Here is a 9,620-nt window from a genome sequence, read left to right on the forward strand (position 1 = left end):
TCGTCTTTCACGTCACATGTTCTTTCAATGTGAAAAGGACTCCACTCTTGAAGGTGGAAGCACATTTTGTGCACCCAAACCAGAATCTGTACTTTCAAACCTTGAATTCTGGTTTTTAGTTGTTATGTTTGGGATTATATTTTCAGATTCTTAGCCCCTGCCACCCCAAACCTTCCCCCCCAACCCCGCCCCCCCTTTTTTTTTCTCTCTTTTTGCGGCGTCTCTTCTTGAAACGTTGGCAGACCTGAGAGGTATTTGCCTTCGGGAGACGATAATAATCAACAAAGTTAAAAACAAAAAAAAAATATCTGTAAGGATTATGTATAGATACCTAGCGTCAGAGGGAGAAAACAAAGGATGTGGATTATATCTTGTATGGGAGAGACATGGATCAATCATTGTGTGCATGTTGTGCACACAAGTTGCCTCACTCCAGAGGAGCACTTTGCATATTTCCAATTGGAAAAAAAAAAACATGTTTTTTTACAAAAAGAAAAAAAAGAGGAAAAGAATGTTACAATTAAGAGTCTCTTAAGGTCTGGAAGCTGGCTTAGGGCCTATCAGAGAGTCACAGGTTTTATGGTTTACTTCTAATGTTCTGTGGCGGTGTTACTCTTGGAATGTTGGACCTCAAGTTGCATGTCGCTGATCCCTCCTGAAGTTTGGTAGAGCCAGCCTATGTGGAAGCTGCTTTAAGGCTAAGGTAAAAGCATGTGTACACTTACCTGAATTTGTCCATCCAAGTCTAAACTTATATCCGGAATAAGAATTGATAATACATTTGATGGTATCAAGAAGGATTAGCTTGATGGAAAACTGTCTAGCTGTACTTTGTGCTACTTGCCTCGGTTAAAGCGGTCCGTTTCCCATGTCAAAATTCAGAGGTGTCAAATCCAGGTCCAGAAAGCCACAGTTTGGCTTTAACCACAGGCACTTCTATTAGTGTTAAGTTCGTCAACAAAAACTAAACAGAAATTATTTCGTCAACACACATTTTTCACCGGACTTAGACTAGACTAGACTAAATCAGTATGCATTTTTGTCGACTGATGAAGACGAGACCAAAATGTACTTCACTTAATAAAAACTGGACGAAAATCTTTGGACATTTTAGTTCATGAACAAAAACTAGACAAATATTATATGATTTTGTAAAATATTGTCTATGCTAATCTTGGGACAGACAAGGAGGTGGATTCACGGTGAAACGTTTATAAAAATTAATAAATTATAGTTGTAATGTAACATTAATCTAACAGCTATAACGTTCCAACAATATTGTTAATCCGACTGTTAACTAATGCTGGCTAACTTACTTAGCTCGTAGCAATGAGCCATAGAAGCCACTGTAATTGTGTGTGAAGTTGTTTTTCATCAAAAAGATGAGAGAAATTTTTATGTGAAATTGTTTTAGATCCGAAATGTTCAACATAATCTGCTGGCAAAAAATATATATACAGGAGTAAAATGATTATCCTGACTAAAACTAAAACAGTTTTTGTTACCTAAAACTAGACCAATAAAATTGTTTTCTTGGACTAAAATCCTCGACTAAATGTGACTGAAATTGGACTAAAACGGAGACTAAATTTAAAATTGGCGGATAAAATTAACACTAGCTTCTACTCAACCAGCCTGTAAACAAGTTAGCTAGCATGCTAGTTGAGTTAAAAGCCCATGTAGCTAGTTTTTTTTTTTTTTTTACTGGATTTGACACCTCTGTAAAATTGTTTGTCACTATTGCCTGGGCACACTTGGATACCTGATTGCCAAGGCTCTGAAAACCTCAAATTTCCTGCTAATTCTTGGCTTTATCCATTGAAATACATCAGTAGCAAGTACGGCCATCTCGGGAACGGAGAATAACTGTCCAGGTTACATTAGCAGGATCATTTCAGTAAAAATTGGGACACCAAGCAGACATTTTATTTCCTTTTTGTCTTAGGTTTAGTATTCATTTTTACATGTACCACCGCCATACATTTCCATACTATTGAGATGCAGCTGAGCTTGTACCACACCCAGCGAGCCTAAATTAGCAACTAATCTCTGCTCTTTTTCACTATTCTGCAGAGGGGCCAAATCCAGGTCCAGAAAGTAAAAATCCTGCCACAGTTTGGCTTTAGCCTCAAGTGCTAGTTAGCTAGCTCCCTAGCTAGCTCCCATTTTGCTCGTTTACCTGCTAGGGAGCTAGCTAGCTATCACTAGGGGCTAAAGCCAAACTGTGGCAGGGTTTTTACTTTCTGGACCTGGATATACCACCTCCGCCATTCTGCCATACTTACTATTTTGCTCGGAAATATTTCATAATAGCTGTGTCAAGAAAGAAAGATGTTTCCTTTTTAGTCATCTGACATTGCTTAAGATGTTCACATTCGTGGGACCTTCTAACCAGGAAACGTCTGTGAAAATATGTAACCATCTTGCATTATTGCCTCAGACTAAGGGTGGGACCATGTGATGCAACGAGGAAATCAGTTTCTTTAAGGCTGGTGTAGCTTTCAGAGGTGTTTCCCCAAGGCGTGTGTGCTGGGTCCACACCCAGCATGCATGCTAATTGCATGGGTTTTACATATTTTAACTCTTGAGACGAAAATGCTTGTTTTTTTTTGTTTGTTTTTTAACAGTCCTTTCAGGCCAACGTTACCATCTATAGAATGTTCTCAGAATGTGTTAAACACATTCTCTTACATCGGCATATTATTATTTGTGCGCTAACTGCTCTTAAGCTACAACCTTGTGCACAGTAGCATTACAATCAGTGTTCAGACAAAGTGCAGTATTATTCCTGGAATATAATTTTTGAAGACGGAGGAAGAGTTGGTTCAGTATCAGGGGAATGAGACAGTTCTCAATGGCGGCCGACAGCATTTTACTGGAAACAAGTAAAAGGTCTAAGAATTTGGGATCAGTTTATGAATGAAAGCTAAGCAATGTGTATTGAACATTTAAATGCCAATTAATAAATCGAAGAAAGAGTCTAGGGGAAAACAACGTGTTTGTTACTGAGACAATGTGGAACTTGTGACATAACACAATTGAGTGGAATAGTTATCTTATCTTGCTAACCTTGCTTCTCGGAATATGGGGGGCTAAGTTTGCATCGAGCAATATACACAATTATAAACATTTGTACGCGCATTTTTTTTTTCCTGAAAGTTTTTGGGAGGTTGCGCTTTTTGGTTCCCTACCAACCACGCTGGTACCGGTACCTGAAAGGATGGCTAGCTAGACATGCTGCTGTCAGTGAGAATAGTCATTTTTGTGGGAAATGGAACACGTAATGCTGGATGTCTTCCATTTTTTTTGGTTTACTGTTGCAGTAAATTCATTACATTATTATCATTACATTATTAGGTTACATTGTGTTGCACTTGCATACCATCACCATCTCTCATGGCATGCTTAACTCGCGGTTGGTTTATTTTGAACAAGCACTTGGTCTGTGTTCACACTCGGGATTATTTCTCTGGTCCAGACTGAAAATGAAAAAGATGCATCACAGTTGGTCCACTTGGCATTAACAAAACCTACATTTCCATAATAACAATATTGCTTGATCATGAATTCTCAGCAAGCTGGCTACTCCAGGTTAACCTAATGATGGCAAGCTGTATAGAAAATGGATGGATGTAAAATAAATGTTTAGAGTTCCTCATACTAGAGTTAATTTAATCCAACCAAACCTGTTCAAGTGTGAACGCACCCTTAAGTGTTTGTTGACATCCTTTCGTGACATACACAGACTACGCTGGCATGACTTGTCTTTAAAGGTGAGCTTCACACCCTCGCTCAGTGGTACTTGTTGAGCTAGTTATAGTATTGCATTTAAGATTATATACTGGGCATGATTGGTATGTGCGAACTAGTATGTCAATCATTATTTGCGTCCTTTTTGTCATCCATCCTTTTTGTCATCCATGCTATTGTAGCTAAATAGTGAAACAATACTTTAAAACCTTTATAATGAAGAACTAAAAGAATTTCAACCAGAGCACTTAGTTTTGATGGGTGTATGCAGCCGCTCACGGAGCCGTCTTTCATTTGAGCTAGCAACTCTGCATCAAATGCTAGCGATTTAAGCTAAGCAAAATAGTAAATTAATACCATCAGACCATTGTTATAATGAGCCAAATGTTTCTTGTTTAATCTAAATTGGAAGAATTTAACTCTGGGCACTTTGTTTTCACAAGTTTATGCAGCGCTCCACCCACATAGCCACCTTTCAATTATGCTAGCACCTCATAGCTGATTGCTAGCTCATAAAAAACTTTAAAACTATTGATATAAATAACTAATTAATTCTAAATCTAAATTTGAAAACTTAAAGACACAGTAATTTTGATGTGTGCAATGCTCCACTGTCACAAAGGCACCTTTAATTTGAGTTTGCAAATCAGTTGATTTAGCTAAGCCCAAAAAAAATAAAACATTTTAATAAAAAAAACATTTCAAAGGGAAAGTAAATTTTTAAAGCTAAATTAGAAGAACATAACCCACAGCACTTAGTTTTGAAGTGTGAATGCTGTAATCCAAAGTCACGTAGCCACCTTTAATTTTTAAATAGCAACTCACAGCCGAGTGCTAAGCCAAGCTAAATAGTCAAACAAAACTGATGTTCGGAAGAACAAATTTATTATTGTTGAAGCTAAATTGGAAGACTATAAGCCACAGCACCAAGTTTTTAACAAGTGTATGCAGCGCCCCACAATCATGCCCCCACCTTTTATGTGTTGGTGAAAACTAGCGGTTGAAGCTAAGCTAACAACCAAGTTCACCTCTTTTCCCATTCACCGACTTTACGTTGTTTTCATGTGAACACATTCCGTGCATTTGTATTTTGTTTAGTTAACACAAACATGCAGAGATAACACTTTTCCCCCTATTTAGAAAATTTTAATTAAATTTTTTAAATTATTTTAAATGGCAGAAAATAATTTGATTTACATTTCATGTATCATTACATTTATCATTTATTTTGACATATAAAGGCACTTGTAACTGTCATCTTCTTCAGACCACAAACTTGTAAAAACCTTATCAACAGTGCCTCTGCTGGTTGCACCCAAATAGTGCACCCCATTTTTCAGCCTTTGTTTCAAGACATGATTTATCATTAAACTTCTTTTCTTTTCTTTTCTTTTTTGCTGAATCTATGCCCTCCCTGTCTTCTGCACATGTACATCATTCTACATGCGTCGTTATGGGTGCCAGTCGCTTTGAGTTTTTCTCCAGTCAAATTGTAACGCAAGGGGGGATGATGATGATGATGATGATGATGACGATGACGATGACGATGAAGATGATGCTTGAACAATCCAGGCCGTGACTGGGTCACAGCATTTAAGCGGGAGGAAAGTCTTAGGCCAAGACTCTGAAACTACCTAAAAGAAAAGATGTAAACTAAAGTTTACACTAGGACGAAATCTTAATTTCGAAATTTTAATTTAGTCAAATAAAATAAATACATTTTCCCTTTATCCAAACGGTTCTCCAGATATAATTTCCTTTTTTTTTATGTCGGGGTGAATTTTTAATACCACTCGCCATTTGGTTAATTAATCTCATGCATCTCCTTTTTGCTGCAAAGGTAAAGTTAATACTGAAAAAAAGCTCCTGTCTCTCTCTCTCTTTCTCTGTTTGCATCCACACCTTTGTATTTTGACTGCAGATTCTTTTGAATGTATTTTTTTCCCTCAAAAGGTCTTCTTTTTATTTCTGGCGACTGAATTCCTCTTCTGAGTTATCGTTACTTTCTATTGCAGTTTAAAAAAAATAAACAAATGTATTGAATATGAGATAAATGACACGATATTTGCTAGGTTTGAAGTAATAATGACTTATTGTACATAAGCATTTTCCTCCCTTGTACTGAAAAAAATAATGGTTGTATATTGTGTAGAAAAGCAAACAAAAAGCCATGAATATTGTGAAGCTTGTCATTTCGTTTTGTGATCACTGTGTATTATTGTGTAACAAATGTGCAAAATGTTTGGGATTCTTCTTTGTTTCTCCCAATTTTTTCCTCTGCTTCTTAAAATGGACTCCCTGGATGCATTTTTCCCCCTCCTCCGGTTAACAGGAGAGTGCACGCTGGTATACTTTTTTTGTTTGTTATTCTTTCATTGGGGGCAGCAATACTTGAAATAAGTTTGTTTCCTAGTAAATTGCTTGTTGAAAATTTCTCTGGATAAAAGTGTGTTTGGATGACAGTAGTAGAGAGCTAACATGTCATTTCAAGACATGAATGGTGCATTTTTGGATCTTTACGACAATTCATGTTTATCTTTGAGCACTCCTGCATGTCCTTGGATTCAGGCAAACATCTTTTATGAATTTGATTTTTTTTTCTTCACAAATGTTCTTTTAGAGAACTGCCAAACCTGATGCAATAACATTGAAATTTGAACTATTATATATTTTCTATAATTCAGTTTGCTGTCTTAAAAAATAAAAATAAAATACACACCAATTATAACTATATATAAATATTCGGAACATGAGAACATGCTCTTTTATTAATTTTGCTGCTTGTTTTTATCCCTTTTATAAAACACAAAACAGCTAACAAATTTCCTTAAAAGGGCAAAAATTTGTCAAGATTTATAGTGAATGTGCCGATATGAACTAATATGAACCTGCTGGCTTTAAAGACCGCTGCTCAAGCTTACACTCTAAAAACAGCTGGGTCATAAATAACCCAAATTGGGTCAAGAATGGACTAAGCCATTAATTTGAGTTATTTAACCCAAGTTGGGTCAAATTAAATAACCCGCAAACCAACCCAATTTGGACATGCCCAACTTAGTTATTTAACCCAAAATGTTGGGTCAAATTGAATTAACAACCCACAAAGCCACCCATTTCTGGGGGGGTTGTATTGCGGGTTATTCATTTGACCCAACTTTTTGGGTTACTTGAATAACCCAAATGAATTGGCTAAAAAATTAATTGACCCAATTCTCTGAGTTATTTACCGGTAACCCAAAAAACTGGGTCAGATAAATTAACCCACAAACCAACCCAATTTGTACATGCCTAACTTTTTTAGTTCTTTAACCCAAAATGTTGGGTCAAATTGAATTAACAACCCACAAAGCCACCCATTTTTTGGGGGGTTGTATTCTGGGTTACTCATTTGACCCAACTTTTTTTGGGTTAATTGAATAACCCAATTGAATCGGGTCATAAATGAATCAACCCAACTTTTTGTTTTTTTGTTATTTAACCCAAAAATGTTGGGTCAAATTAAATTGATAACCCACAGAACAACCCAAGTTCTGAGTTGTTTTGTTTTTTTATTCATTTGACCCAACTTTTTGGGCCTAATTGAATAACCCAAAAAGTGGAATCTGACCCTTTTTGGATTATTTTGTGTTGGCTTGCATACAAAAGTTTGCACAATAAGCAACCATGCATGGAGTCTCTGATAAAAGCTACTTCCACCAGTACGTGTCTCTGTGCTTTTATTCTTGAACCAAGTTTAAAAGTGAATACCTAAACCGCTAACACCAGCGATTGACTTTCTTTGATATTGTCATCGCTGGTGCAGGGAAATATTTGATTGCAAAGTCATTTTGAATCCCCTTCCAAGCATTTGTATCTTGTTTGTATAGCTGCAAAACATCTGGGGAGGCGAGACACAAACGATGAAACGAAGCAGAGGCTAATTTACGTCCTTTTTGTTCTTGTTGTTTGTTTGCTTACATCAATCCTGACCTTTTGCACATACTTGATATTTAACGGTCTTCAAAAAAAAAAGTCAATGAAAATAATGCTGTTTGAATACTGCCAGTTGATTGACAATTATGCATTGATTGAAAAAATAAGCTAATTTTGGAGAAAATAACTTTGTAATATTTATCTTGCAAGCTATGTTTAATAAAGGTTGAAACAATTTGCTTCCAAGTGTGACTTAAGTCCCATTGGCACAAACTATTGTTTCATTGCACGTTCACTCATATTCACTGAACTTGGTCTTGAAAGTTGTTGATAAGTAATACTTAAATGAGTAGAGCAAAGACCTCCTCCAAGGCCAAACTGTTAACCAAAAACATTGTTTGCATCCAGTATAAAAAAAGTTAAGACAGTTTTATTTATATAGCCTTTAATCACAAAATAGTCTCAAAGGGCTTTACATGCCCACAGTTGACAACTATTAACGACATCCCTTGATCGAACCACAAGAGGGCAAAGAAAAACAAAAAAATGTAAACAAAAACATTAGGGGGAAAATAAACCTTGAGATGGGACCATAAATGTTACAAAACAAAAAATAAAGTGTTCTGTTGAAAAAAAGTCATAAGATTACGAGGGAATAAGAATCTGTAATATTAATACAACAATATTATGATATCATGAGAGGCAAGCGGGAACATTACGGAGAAAAATCTGAAAAGTTACAATAAAGAAAGAGTTGTAAAGTTTAAAGAAAAACGTCTGAAGTCATTGCATGGGGGAAAGGCTGCAAGGAAAAGTTGCAATATATTTGACACAATTTTAAAACTACTGTAAATTTAGATGTCAAATATTGTCATATTTGGAGAACTAAAAAAAAATATATAGACTAGGATATGGTCAACCTCAATATAAGAGAAACGACCAAAGTACAAATCCAATGAGGTACAGTGTTCTCCCACTTTTCGCTGGTGACTCTTTCACCGCACACACACGCACAAACCACCCACCACCTTATAAACACCGAGCTGCTGATTACAGGCGGCATTCATAAATGAATGTGAGCAGATGTGACCGCACCCTGGTAGCACGTGAGACGACTACGAAACATCAGCTCAATAACTACATTGAAGTTTTTCTTAATTTTAAAATGGCTTACCTTAACCAGAAACCGGGTTAATGTCACAAATGGTCACAAATAAACAGCCTCTCAGTATTTCTAAATCGAGAAAGTTTATAATAGACCATACGATGGCCTGTGATGGAAGAAAACACATGATTGCTGTTACCAGAACATACATTAAACATACAGTACATATTTTGAAATTAAATTCCTTTCCTCGCTTGTTTTTGCTTGCATGTATTCATCTGCAGATCAGACCACAAGGTGAACATGTTCCAACTTTCCAGGAATATCGTCCACATCATCTGAGTGGAATTTCAATGTGTTGTCACCCTTGATCTCCTTCATACAGCTGACTGCCTTTAACAAAACAAGTGAAATGATTTGAACATGTTGTGCCATTAGAAGTCATGCCTTTCTTTGTTTTCATTGCCGTTTGTTTCACTTGTGGTGGTGCTTGACTCAGTAGACAAACACGTCATAGTCTAAATGTCTGATAGATAGATAGATAGATAGATAGACAGACAGACAGGCAGACAGGCAGGCAGATAGATAGATAGATAGATAGATAGATAGATAGATAGATAGATAGATAGATAGATAGATAGATAGATGAAAGGAAAATAAAATGTATTCATCTGTTTGACAGAATTCTGGCTTATGCAAGTGCTGCAATGCAATTTGGTGTGGATCCAAATTGAGATTGTTGGCAAATGTCTGCACTCAATAGTCCTCCAGAATCACTGCAGGGAACCTGACAGTTGTCTCAGATCAGGAAACAGCACCACTAAGCACTTCCATTTTGAGCTGACATCAGCTT

The 9,620-nt window shown here is 36.4% G+C and overlaps 1 protein-coding gene across 1 annotated transcript in view; it reads left to right on the forward strand.

Moving 5' to 3' along the window:
- The window catches only part of gatad2b (GATA zinc finger domain containing 2B), an 81,138-nt gene extending 73,241 nt beyond the window's left edge, over positions 1–7,897 (forward strand). The window contains exon 11 of the mRNA XM_086062757.1: positions 1–7,897. This exon is cut by the window's left edge and continues 1,107 nt beyond it. The gene's annotated coding sequence lies outside the window, so the exon portion shown is untranslated.
- The last annotated feature ends 1,723 nt before the right edge of the window (positions 7,898–9,620 follow it).

The sequence above is a fragment of the Leptonotus elevatus genome, chromosome 19, assembly GCF_054856555.1.
Source record: "Leptonotus elevatus isolate MCC_2025b chromosome 19, RoL_Lele_1.0, whole genome shotgun sequence".
Taxonomy (NCBI): Eukaryota; Metazoa; Chordata; class Actinopteri; order Syngnathiformes; family Syngnathidae; genus Leptonotus; species Leptonotus elevatus.